We start from the raw sequence: 11,627 nt of genomic DNA, 5'->3' as shown, positions 1-11,627 counted from the left end.
AGCAACAAATTATTCATGACAATGCGTGAGATTTTACCCGGGAAGAGACAGCATGATTGCATGAGCTAAAGAAAACCTTTATTAACTGCATTACGCACATAACAGAATCGTGAAGCAGAGTGGCGCAGCGGAAGCGTGCTGGGCCCATAACCCAGAGGTCCAAGGATCGAAACCTTGCTCTGCTATGTCATTTTGTTGTTGTTGATTTATTTTGATTATTTTTTTATTTTTTTACTTTTTTTCAACGACATCGCTGTTGTTTTGGTGAAATATTTTCTTGCCATATTTTGAAAATACATGCAACCGTGGGAAGATAATTCTTAAGGGGGTACGGTCATCGTTAGCAATTCTCAAAACATGCCATCTATCTCTGGCTCACGATATTTGTTGTTTGCTTGTCATTTTTGTAAATTCTGTTTTTACATAATTTAACGGCACGAAATAAAGCAAAATTACTTTCAACATTTTTTTACTCAAAATTAACTTGTCTCCCTTTTGGATATTCTTCTTCTTTGTCTTCTCTGTTTAATTTTCTCCTTTGTAATAATCCCATACCATAATTATTTCTCGGGCCCTGGCCTATATCCTAAATTCAAAACTGTCATCAGACGGTGTCCGTTGGCTTCCTTGCCGTGACATCGGTGTTGCTAATCACTTCCAATGGCAAGAAACACGGAAAACGTCTTAAAAAGCCACCCAACCTTTCATCGCCAGTTTGCTTTGGTATGGGTTGACTCTTCAAATGAGCCCAAACGGGTGCAAATATCACGATCGACCTGTTGCTATCCCGTTTACGAACCATTTTTGATATAGGGAAAATGCGTGTCGATGTGAAATAAGCATTTGGGTCTTCCCTGGCCTTATTAACACGAATGGCGGCGGGTGTCATTAATTACTCCGGGTCTGCGAAGACATATACATTGCTATCTACTGAACATAGCCGGTGAATATTTTTTTTGCCGATAGAAGTTGTGAGTTGATGACCCAAATTTTGTTTGCCCAGTGCGCTCCTGAAGAATCTAAAAAGTAAAAGTGCGTATGTGGGTGTGTATGAGTATAGGCTCTATCTACTGAAGATAGCTTATAAAGGCACCTTACTATCTACAGAATATAGGCTTGCTATCAGGCTGAAGATAGCTTATACACGTACCTTTGCTATCTCACACTACCGAATACAGCCTATACAGGCACCGGGCCCTCCTTTCTACTGAAGACAGCCTATACGGGCACTTTGCCATCTACTGAAGATAGTTTTTAAAGGCACCTTCCTGCCTACCGAAGATAGATTATGTTACTATCTACTGAAGATAGCTTATACGGGCACCTTGCTATCTACTGAAGATAGCTTATACATGTACCTTGCTATCTATTGAAGATAACTTATACAGGCACCTTGCTATCTACTGAAGATAGCTTATACAGGCACCTTGCTATCTACTGAAGATAGCTTATACAGGCACCTTGCTATCTAGTGAAGATAGCTTATACAGGCACCTTGCTATATACTGAAGATAGCTTATACAGGCACCTTGCTATCTTCTGAATATAGCTTATACAGACACCATGCTGTCTACTGAAGATAGCTTATACAGACACCTTGCTATATACTGAAGATAGCTTATACAGGCACCTTGCTATCTACTGAAGATAGCTTATACAGGCACTTTGCTGTCTACTGAAGATATAATATTCAGGCACCTTGTTATCTACTAACAATAGCTTATGCGGGCACCTTGCTCTCTACCGAAGATAGCTCGAGACAAATACGTAACCTAGGTGCCGTATAAGCTTATACATCTATCAGCGAGTTGAATTGCTAGTAAACACACCGGTAAATAGGAATCTCCTATAGTCACAGTGTTTCAAACGAGGAAAAGTGCAATACGACTGAATATAATACATTAGGAAAGGCTTAAAAACAAATAATTAGGCCCTGATTCATATTTTAATCTTCATTTAGGCCTGGGAAATAGATTGTCTGTGAAAAATGAGCAGGATCCGACTTTTTTATGAAGATTTGGCTAAGAAGCTTTCAAAATGTGTTACATTTCAGAAACACCAAGCTATTTGTGAGCCGGCGTAAGCTGTATATTATATAGGGTGATCTAGTCAGTCTCCCCCCTTCGCCTACCCTCTGAAAAAGTGCTGGCTACGCTGCTGGATGGATGGGCGACCAACAACTTTTTGTATTAAATAAATGATCTCACGGACCAAAAATACGCCAGGGACTGTTCCTATTGTTTTTCAAACTAAAAATATCGATGTGAATTGCTCAATTCAGCAAACCTAGCATATTCACAACTGAATTTCTGTGGTAATTGCCAATTTTATAAATAAAAACAAATCAACAAATTATCCTACTGAAACTTACTATTTTTATGGAGTAGACCTACGGCGCCGTAGAGAGACTGACAATGAGAACGGTTGATTAAGATCTCAGGCATTGCCAAGTAGAAATTCCTCCTTTATCACAAAATAGATAAGACACATTTGCTTTTGGTAAAATAAAGGCGTAAATAGGTGACACGGTAAAATCTCAGTGTCTTCACAACTCTTGCTAGAAGCTGAACAGCAACAGAAGCTCAACAAACTGCTATCTGTTTCTGTTTTGATTGTTTGTTAGGCGACAATATTGTCAACGAAACGCGTATCACGTGTGTAATGCGTACGCGTAAGCTGCGTAAACTTAAACCATTTTGGCACGCGCATACCGCGCCCGCGCTTGATGATGGCTCACTACTGGTTCACTACAGCATTGCTATTCAGGTGCAAAAAAAACCAAAACCGTATCGCATGTTGACACTTGTGTTATCTGTGCTTCTGCAAAATGTAAAATGAAGATTTTGTTTGTTTGTATATTTGTTTGTTTGAGTGTAAGCCTTATGTCAAGGGGTGAGGGTGTTATGAATTGTTTAGATGGTGGATGTTTCCCTACTTTTTCGTCTTTTGGAATATTAAATTTAATGTTACATTCCAATTGTCCAGTAGGCCTATGCTCAGAATGCGCTGTTGGATACGATTATTTTCTTCTTCGGCATGTCAATTACGAATGCTCTGTCAAAATAATCATTATCAACATTTATTTCATTTTATTTTATATTTTAATTTATTTATATAGATCGATTTATTTGATTATATGGTTATACATCATTCATTCATTCATTCCTTCATTTATCAGTATACAAATATTAACTGTCTGTGAGTGTGATGGTCGAAATATAATCACGAGGTGAAAGATGGATTGTTCCATTCCACGAGCCGGAACGGCGAGTGGAATGGAACAATACATCTTTCACCGAGTGATTATATTTCGACCATTACACGAATTTAAGACAGTTAATATTTGTTTTATATCACTCATGCATAAATTCTATTACTAAAATACTATTTAAGGTAGGAAATACATTTTTTCATCAACATAATACCATGTTTTGCTGTTATATATTTCACATTTTCGGGGTCCACCCCATAACTAAATCGGCGAGTCCAAGAGTCAGCGCACGGCTTTGCGCAGGCGCACTACGCCAGAGCACATGATGGTAAAGACTATCACACGGAGAGGGTGATAGTAAAAATGGCAAATGGTAATCAACCAATGAAATGTCTAGAATTTATGTATGAGTGATATAATAATTAATAGTTACTTAATTATTTGCCTTCCTCACAAGAGAAACTTGAAACTATTGGTTAACCCACTTTTGGTAAGTAGCCATCCCCCTGACAAGTTGCACATTTTTGGCCCTGTGGGCACCACTCTTGTCATAAAGGGTACATAGTTGGCTTTAAAATATTCAGATCAATTGAGGCTTTGTTAATAGCTCATCTTCTAGTACACTTCAGTTAGATTAATATAATTAAAGTAGAACACTAGAATAGATTATCCTTGCAAAACCTGAACAGTATAAAGCATGTTGACAACACCTGTCTGCATTAAAGACATTTCTTGTGTGCACTGAGTTCGCAGAGGTATATGTATGAGCTCTCCCTGGCAATAAACACACAACTTACCAGGAGGAACAGCTACAAATGTTACGGTGGGACATTCTATAATATAAAATTTTGTCTACTGCATTTAATTGCCGTATTTACCTTTATTAGTAGGCCTACAGTAAATGGTTAATTAACAAGTTTATTTTAAGTATCAAATAATATATTATTTTACACAAAGACCTACAATTAATGTGAAAAATACGGCTTCCTACCATCTCGCTCGTCTTCATTTTGTTTGCCTAATATTATAATATAATAGTTCTTGTATTTCTTCAATTGAAACGAAATAATTATGGAAAAACGCATCAGTACTTCACTGCGTCATTATCATAATATTTTGCCGGCCGCGGCCACCTCTTCTTGTTAAAAAAATGTTGATCAGTTTTGCGAATTATTGATTTATTTCCCCGCCAATACTTGAATAAAAAAAGAGACAGCATGATTGCATGAGCTAAAGAAAACCTCTATTAACTGCATTACGCACATAACAGAATCGTGAAGCAGAGTGGCGCAGCGGAAGCGTGCTGGGCCCATAACCCAGAGGTCCAAGGATCGAAACCTTGCTCTGCTATGTCATTTTGTTGTTGTTGATTTATTTTGATTATTTTGATTTTTGCACTTTTTTGCAACGACATCGCTGTTGTTTTGGTGAAATATGTTTTTGCCATATTTTGAAAATACATGCAACCGTGGGAAGATAATTCTTAATGCTATCTCACACTACCGAATACAGCCTATACAGGCACCGGGCCCTCCTTTCTACTGAAGACAGCCTATACAGGCACTTTGCCATCTACTGAAGATAGTTTTTAAAGGCACCTGTACCTTCCTGCCTACTGAAGATAGATTATGTTGCTATCTACTGAAGATAGCTTATACGGGCACCTTGCTATCTACTGAAGATAGCTTATACAGGTACCTTGCCATTTTCTAATGATAGCTTGTACATGTACCTTGCTATCTACTAAAGATAGCTTATATGGGCACCTTGCTATCTACTGAAGATAGCTTATACAGGTACCTTGCTATCTACTGAAGATAGCTTATACATACCTTGCTATCTACTGAAGATAGCTTATACAGGTACCTTGCTATCTACTGAAGATAGCTTATACGGGCACCTTGCTATCTTCTGAAGATAGCTTATACAGGTACCTTGCCATTTTCTAATGATAGCTTGTACATGTACCTTGCTATCTACTGAAGATAGCTTATACGAGCACCGTGCTATCTACTGATGATAGCTTATACGGGGACCCTACTATCTACTGAAGATAGCCTATACAGGCACCTTGCTATCTACTGAAGATAGCTTATACAGGCACCTTGCTATCTACTGAAGATAGCCTATACAGGCACCTTGCTATCTACTGAAGACAGCTTATACGGGCATCTTGCTATCTACCGTACTGAAGATAGCTTATACATGCACCTTCTATCTTCTGATGATAGCTTTTACAGGTACCTTGCTATCTACTGAAGATAGCTTATACAGGCACCTTGCTATCTACTGAAGATAGCTTATACAAGCACCTTGCTATCTACTGAAGATAGCTTATACAGGTACCTTGCTATCTACTGAAGATAGCTTATACAGGTACCTTGCTATCTACTGAAGATAGCTTATACAGGCACCCTGCTATCTACTGAAGATAGCTTATACAGGCACCTTGCTATCTACTGAAGATAGCATAGCTTATACAGGTAGGCCTACCTTCTATCTTCTGATGATAGCTTTTACAGGTACCTTACTATCTACTGAAGATAGCTTGTACAAGCACCTTGCTATCTACTGAAGATTCAGGCACCTTGCTGTCTACTGAAGTTATATTCAGGCACCTTGCTATCTATTGAAGATAGCTCGAGACAAATGGTACGTAACCGAGGTGCCGTATAAGCCTATACATCTATCAGCGAGTTGAATTGCTAGTAGTGAGAGCACACCGGTAAATAGGAATCTCCTATATCCTTGTTTGAAAAGTCACAGTGTTTCAAACGAGGAAACGTGCGACAATACGACTGAATATAATACATTAGGACAGGCTTAAAAACAAATAATTAGGCCCTGATTCATATTTAATCCTCATTTAGGCCTGGGAAATAGATTGTCTGTGAAAAATGAGCAGGATCCGACTTTTTTTTATGAAGATTTGGCTAAGCTTTCAAAATTTGTTACATTTCAGAAACACCAAGCTATTTGTGAGCCGGCGTAAGCTGTATATTATATAGGGTGATCTAGCCAGCCTCCCCCCTTCGCCCACCCTCTGAAAAAGTGCTGGCTACGCCATTGAGCATGTTGAGTCGATCGTACATGGTCAGCTGCTGGATGGATGGGCGACCAACAACTTTTTGTATTAAATAAATGATCTCACGGACCAAAAATACGCCAGGGACTGTTCCTATTGTTTTTCAAACTAAAAATATCGATGTGAATTGCTCAATTCAGCAAACCTAGCATATTCACAACTGAATTTCTGTGGTAATTTCCAATTTTATAAATAAAAACAAATCAACAAATTATCCTACTGAAACTTACTATTTTTATGGAGTAGACCTACGGCGCCGTAGAGAGACCTCTTCTACTTCTACGTGATAATCAGCAGAGTCCAAAAGTCTGGATTTGATGCCGATGACTGGTGTAGGCACATGTGCGGAAACCAAAGGTGCAGGTGCGGTATTATACAGGTGCGAGTAAAAAAGGCGCCAAGGCTTAGATGTGACTTGCAACCGCTCCCTTGAAGACCTCTGGTGAAGGCGAGGTCAAGATGTTATCAGGGAGGGTATTCCACCAGGCGACAGTCCTTGGGAAGAATGAGTATTGGTAGACTTGTACCCTTGCTGGAATGATCTGGTACTTGCTTGGATGGAATGACCGGGTGGCACTAGGCTGCATCGCTGTTAAGTAGTTGTTGGGATTGATGGCGATGAGTTGATTGTGGATCTTGTACATCATCTGCAGACTGGCTGCCTGTCTTCGCTTCTCAAGAGATGTCCATTCCAGTTCCGAGATCATGGCAGTCACACTCTCTCTTTGATGGTAATTACCGAGGACAAATCTGGCAGCGCGACGTTGTATGTTTTCAACCTGAGTGATGAGTTTCTTGGTATGAGGGTTCCACACGGTGCAGCAGTATTCCAGGTGTGGTCGGACTAAGGTGAAATACGCCTGTTGTTTCAGCTTTTGAGGACTGGCTCTGAGATTCCTACGAATGAGGCCGAGCATTCTATTGGCACGAGTGGTGATGTTGTTAATGTGCTTCTGCCAGGAGAGGGTGTTTGTCATTGTCAAGCCCAGGTACGGATACTCAGATACTACGGATAGAACACTTCCTCCAAGATGGTAATTGGTTTCGATGACATTCCGACGCAGGGTGATTCTCATGGTGTGACATTTATCTGTATTGAATTGCATCTGCCATTTGGACGACCAGTGATGGAGTGTAGTAAGATCTTCTTGGAGAGCTTGTGAGTCACTGACGGATGATATGGATCTATAAATCAGACAGTCGTCTGCGAACAAGCGAATCTTGGATGATATACCAGATGGAAGGTCATTTATGAAAGCCAAGAATAACAGTGGCCCAAGGACTGTTCCCTGTGGGACGCCTGAAGTGACAGGAGCCCACGCTGAAGACTGACCGTCTATCACCACTCTCTGATGTCGCTTGGTTAAGAAATTGCTTATCCAATCAAGAAGAGAACCTCTGATGCCATAGTGATCCAATTTCAGCAGGAGTCGTTGGTGGGGTACACGATCAAATGCTTTGGAAAAATCTAAAACTATGGCATCAACTTGTTCACGGTTGTCCAGGGATTTGGCTAAGTCTTGCGATGTTATGATCAACTGGGATTCACAGGATCGACCAGGCCGAAATCCATGTTGGGCATCGTTCAGGATGCTGTGGGTGTCGAAGTGATCCATGACTTGGGAGAAAATAATGTGCTCGACCAATTTGCTACAAATAGATGTTATTGACACAGGCCTGTAGTTGGATGGAGTATTGCGCTCACCTTTCTTATATATAGGAGAGATGTTGGCTACCGTCCAGTCATGTGGAACTGTCCCCGTATCTAGTGACTGTTGGAAGATCACCTGGAGGATGGGTGCAATTTCAACGGCTGTGTCTTTCAAGATGCGAGCTGGTATTGCATCTGGCCCAGTTGCTTTGTCAGTCTTTAAGGATTGAAGGAGCTTGAGGACACCCTCTGAAGAAACTGTAATGTTCATTACATCTGGGTAAGGAGGTTCATCCAGTTTAGGAATGTCACTAGTATTTCTGTGGTAAACACAGAACAAAACTGCTCATTGAATATGTTAGCTTTTCCTTTACTGTCAAATATCACCTTTGACCCACTTTTTAGTGAGGTGATGTTGGTGCTGTCCTGTTTCTTGGATTTAATGAAGCGCCAGAATGATTTATTTGATTTATCACCATCAAACATACTATTTTGGTATGTCCAGTAATTTTGACGCTGTTTCTTTTGGGTTGCTTTCTGGAATTCTTTGTATTCCTTCCAATCTTGAGCACGCTGAGACTTCTTGGCTTTGTTGTAAAGTCTTTGCTTTTTCTTGCACATTCTTCGGACTTCACGTGTGATCCATGGACTCTTGTGATCAGAACAGGAGGTCTTGGAAGGGATGTGGTTGTCCATAACACTCTTCAACTCATCAGTGAACATGTCCCAGTTTTCTTGAACTGATCGAGAGAAGGGGTCACTATCGAGGAAGTAATGTTGGAAGTCTGTCATCTCCGACTGAATGCTAGTCATATCCGCTTTCCCGAAGAGAAAAACTTTCCTCTTGACTTTCTTGTTGATTCTCGGTTTGGTGTTAATGGTAAAACTAACAGCCTCGTGGTCGCTTAACCCGGCTACAGCCTTACAGGAATCAACAAAGTTGGGATGCGATGTGAGTACCAGGTCCAGAATGTTTTAGTGGCTCCTGATATCCGCGTAGGCTCTGTAACCTTTTGATCCAGGAAAAATTCATTGCAGATATTGAGAAGGAGGGCACATTTTGATGGTTCAATTGCGTACTTTTTCACTTCCCTTTCTGACCAATCAATATCTGCGAGATTAAAATCTCCTGCCAGGATGACAATGGCATTTTTGAATTTGGATTGGATTTCAGACAGCGTAATGGCAAGTTGGTCAAGATTGGCTGATGGCGAGCGTGGAGGTCGGTAGAAGGAACCAATGATAAGTGGCTGGTGACCTTGAATGTGGATTTCAGCCCACAAAATTTCGGCATCACTAGAGATATTACATTCTGATGCAATAAGATCGTCATTTATCTTACTATAAATAGGGGAATGTTGTATGTATCTATCTGGGTTAATCAAAGGCTCCGTCAGTTTCGATCCAAATGTCACCAAATTCATACGGGAGATCGAGGAATATACCGAGACGGTAATGCGAAAATTTGGTTGAAACGGGCAAGAATTGGCTGCAAAACAGTGAAAATATGGGTAAAAACTGGGTTTTGTTATGAAAATCGGTTACCAGCCTACGCGTCACTGCAGCTGGCCGGCATCGCGTCGGCGCCGCGTGCGTAATTCGCATTACGCCAATGCGCGCGTAAACGGCGCAGAGCCACGCGACTTGCGAGCCAGAGACCAGTGGACACGATAATACGGAAAGAAGGAAAAATAAAGGGCAAACAGGTACATGGACGGGTCACGGAATACCGGGTGAACACGTCCGCAGACACGCTATGAGAGGACGTAATAAATACGGGGAAAAGATGTGTGTTGTATAAACAACATGAAGCGGTACTATAAATTAAAATGAGGACAAAAGGGTACGAGTAATTAGGCTAACGGGTTCAAGTAACTAAATGAAACGGGAACGAAACAAAGAAGGAAAGAAACTAATCAGGAAATGTAAGAAAAAAAGAAGCTAAAATAATGAGAACAGAATTAAGTAACAAACATGGAAACGGGAAATCACAAGCAGCAAATAAAAAAAGATGCTAAAAGGGAAATGTAAGGAAGAACAGATTTAGAAAATCATGGGAACGGGTTAAATAAATAAATAACATGGAAACGGAAAATCACAAGCTAAGCAGAAGAAACTAAAAAAGAAAATGTATAGAATAGACAGATTTAGATAAATAAAAATGTACCTTTTCAATGATTCTATCTGTTCAGTAATTCTTCCTGTTATAGTGAACGCTCCCATTTACTCATCTAGCGGGGACCCGCGCGAAGCGCGGGTATCCCGCTAGTCATAATAAAAACTCCGCCTTTGCGAGCATGGGTTCTATCTCTTCTAAGAGTAGTAAAGCCAGGAGGTGTGATCTCCGCGGTGAATATAGAACTATTTAAATGTACCAAAGATAACATCTGGTCTGTGCATGTCTATGAGTGATTCAAGCTGTGGCATCTTTTCATAAAGGCCATCGCAGTTTATCACCAGGGCTTTCAACTTCCGATGTTTAATTATACCTTTTCCTTTCTTCTGTTTAGAATTCAGGGTTGGAGAGGAGGTTGCAAGGGGTGAGCCTATTTCCTCAGGTTGCGACAGCTCAGCTGAATCGTCAAGGCTGCTGAAGGAGAGACTGACAATGAGAACGGTTGCTTAAGATCTCAGGCATTGCCAAGTAGAAATTCCTCCTTTATCACAAAATAGATAAGCACATTTGCAACAGAAGCTCAACAAACTGCTATCTGCGATTGTTTTGATTGTTTATCAGGCGACAATATTGTCAACGAAACGCGTATCACGTGTGTAATGCGTACGCGTAAGCTGCGTAAACTTAAACTATTTTGGCACGCGCATACCGCGCCCTGACGTCGACGCGCTTGATGATGGCTCACTACTGGTTCACTACAGCATTGCTATTCAGGTGCAAAAAAAAACCCGTATCGCTTGTTGACATTTGTGTTATCTGTGCTTCTGCAAAATGTAAAATGAAGATTTTGTTTGTTTGTATATTTGTTTGTTTGAGTGTAGGCCTTATGTCAAGGGGGTGTTGGTGTTATGAATTGTTTAGATGGTGGATGTTTCCCTACTTTTTCGTCTTTTGGAATATTAAATTTAATGTTACATTCCAATTGTCCAGTAGGCCTATGCTCAGAATGCGCTGTTGGATACCGTTATTTTCTTCTTCGGCATGTCCATTACGAATGCTTTGTCAAAATAATCATTATCAACATTTATTTTATTTTATTTTATATTTTAATTTATTTATACAGATCGATTTATTTGATTATATGGTTATACATCATTCATTCATTCATTCATTCATTCATTCATTCATTCATTCATTCATTCATTCATTCATTTATCAGTAATTAATAGTTTCTTAATTATTTGCCTTCCACACAAGAGAAACTTGAAACTATTGGTTAACCCACTTTTGGTAAGTAGCCATCCCCCCTGACAAGTTGCACATTTTTGGCCCTGTGGGCACCACTCTTGTCATAAAGGGTACATAGTTGACTTTAAAATATTCAGATCAATTGAGGCTTTGTTAATTGCTCATCTTCCAGTACACTTCAGTTGGATTAATATAATTAAAGTAGAACACTAGAATAGATTATCCTTGCAGAACCTGAACAGTATAAAGCATGTTGACAACACCTGTCTGCATTAAAGACATTTCTTGTGAGCACTGAGTTCGCAGAGGTATATGT

The 11,627-nt window shown here is 40.1% G+C and overlaps 2 non-coding genes across 2 annotated transcripts; both read left to right on the top strand.

Moving 5' to 3' along the window:
- The first annotated feature begins 113 nt into the window (after window positions 1–113).
- On the top strand, window positions 114–185 carry Trnam-cau (transfer RNA methionine (anticodon CAU)). Its single transcript has one exon. It is a non-coding gene; the product is annotated as a tRNA-Met (tRNA).
- Window positions 186–4,489: 4,304 nt separating this feature from the next.
- Window positions 4,490–4,561, top strand: Trnam-cau (transfer RNA methionine (anticodon CAU)). Its single transcript has one exon. It is a non-coding gene; the product is annotated as a tRNA-Met (tRNA).
- Window positions 4,562–11,627: the final 7,066 nt, after the last annotated feature.

Source organism: Amphiura filiformis, chromosome 17 (genome assembly GCF_039555335.1).
Source record: "Amphiura filiformis chromosome 17, Afil_fr2py, whole genome shotgun sequence".
Taxonomy (NCBI): Eukaryota; Metazoa; Echinodermata; class Ophiuroidea; order Amphilepidida; family Amphiuridae; genus Amphiura; species Amphiura filiformis.
The sequence above is the reverse complement of the archived record's forward strand: the minus strand, read 5'-3'. Positions and strand labels throughout refer to the sequence as shown.